Below are 2,020 nucleotides of genomic sequence, written 5' to 3'. Positions count from 1 at the left end.
GAATCTGATTTTTGCTCAAGTCCCTCAATTTCAGCCAAAAAATACTTGAAATCACAGAAAAGCACATAAACTCATAGTAAAGTCCAGAAATGTGAATTTAACATAAAAACTAATGAAAACATCCCTAAAAGTAACTAGATCCTACTAAAAACATACTAAAATCAATGCCAAAAAGCGTATAAATTATCCGCTCATCACACATCTACACTGCAAACACGTAACAAGGGGCATAAGACCTCCATCCTTGTCCAGTGTAGGTGCCATAGCAATAACAAATCAGTACGCAAGCGGAATAACACCCAGAACTTCCCAATCCAGTTATTCAGACCATTGTCAATCATTATCAATGTTCTTAAGTAATTTCATAAGTGATTTAACTTATTAACCCCGATTATCTATTTCATCAATTTGAATCTATAAACCCCATTCATGTATTAGTTTTCCAAATTCTTTAATATGTGAGTGGGATGGAACCTCCGTCCTCTCCGCGGGTGGGATAAAATCACCATCTCCGCAACATGTCATCCGGTTTAACCAAACGTTTCACCAGGAATAATTCAATTTAATGCCTTAAAAATACTCTCACTCCTTCCAAAGCCTAAAAACTAGTTATCAGACCTTAATTGGGGGTTATAGAAGTTTACAAGCTTCCTGGAAAAGCCAACCAGTTAAAAACAAAGTTTAATTGAGAAAATAGGATTTGTGCGTACGCATCACCTTGTGTGTATGCACAAATCAGAAGCGTTTCCCAACTTGTGCATACGCATGTACGCACAACTTGTAAAATCCCTCTCGTGCGTGCTTACACCCCTCGTGCGTACGCAAAAGTCCCTTCACCCATTCTGACTTTTGTGTGCACACAACCATATGCGTGTGCACACATACTAGAATTTCGGATTTTTCTGCAAACTCTTAGCTTTTAGATTTTTATACCCAAATTTAAACACTCATAACTTTCTCTACAAAATTCTATCTTCCTTCATTCTCAGATAGATTTAAAGATCACTCCACTAGATTTAATTCAAGATAAATTTTGTTCAAATTTGAACTCCGAGCGCCAAGTTATGGCCTATCGAAGTTATCTAAAAATCTATTTTTACCAAAGTCACAGAATTCTTCAATTTCATCCATTCTAAATTCAATTCATTTATAAACTATTTCAAAACTATTTCTACACATTCCAATTACTCATTTATCAATCCTCAACCATTCCAAGCCTAAATTATCTCACTTCAGACTTATTTAACACATTCCATCAACAATGCAATCACACTACATTAATCACCCAAACAAACCACATCGTTCCATAACCAAATCAAAATATGGCAATTATGCAACTTACCATAGCTTACCTCGTAGGAGATACCTCACCCTATTACGGCCTTCGGCCTAATTTTCACACTAATCAATAAAATGATAACTATACCACAACATTTAATTCCGATTCCACTCATATATTCATACATAACTCACCAAACATACAATCATGCTAAAATCACAACATATCATCAACACACCACGTTCAACGATATCCTAGAAAAATTAACCTAGGTTTTCACATAGTGTTACACAATGTCTGTCTGAAATTAAGACCCATACCTTATCGACGGTGGTTTTCCCCAACTCTCAATTTCCTCTTCGGACGAATCCAAGCTATAACCAATCTACCAAGATCCTGCCAAGTACTCTGCAACCATCCCAAGCATCCAAATTCACACCAATATCAATCAAGCATCCACGCTCTCCACAATTAAGCTATTCACAACAAAATTTACAATTTTTCTCAATCTAGATTTCATAAAATTAGAAAATCCAAAAAGAGAAAAGCTTTTTTTACCTTAACCCACTCAAATTTGGGATAGAACTCCCTTGAAATTCATATTAGAGTATCTCTAAAGAACCAAAATCACAAGATTTCAACTCATACATATACCAAAAATGCAAATCCAATGGGAAATTCAAAAATAGAGCACGGATTTTAGATTTACTCACCACAATAGTTATATAGAATCGAAGAGGA

Source organism: Arachis ipaensis, chromosome B2 (assembly GCF_059453495.1).
Source record: "Arachis ipaensis isolate K30076 ecotype BB chromosome B2, ASM5945349v1, whole genome shotgun sequence".
NCBI classification, from domain to species: Eukaryota; Viridiplantae; Streptophyta; class Magnoliopsida; order Fabales; family Fabaceae; genus Arachis; species Arachis ipaensis.
Note: the sequence above shows the minus strand (reverse complement) of the source record.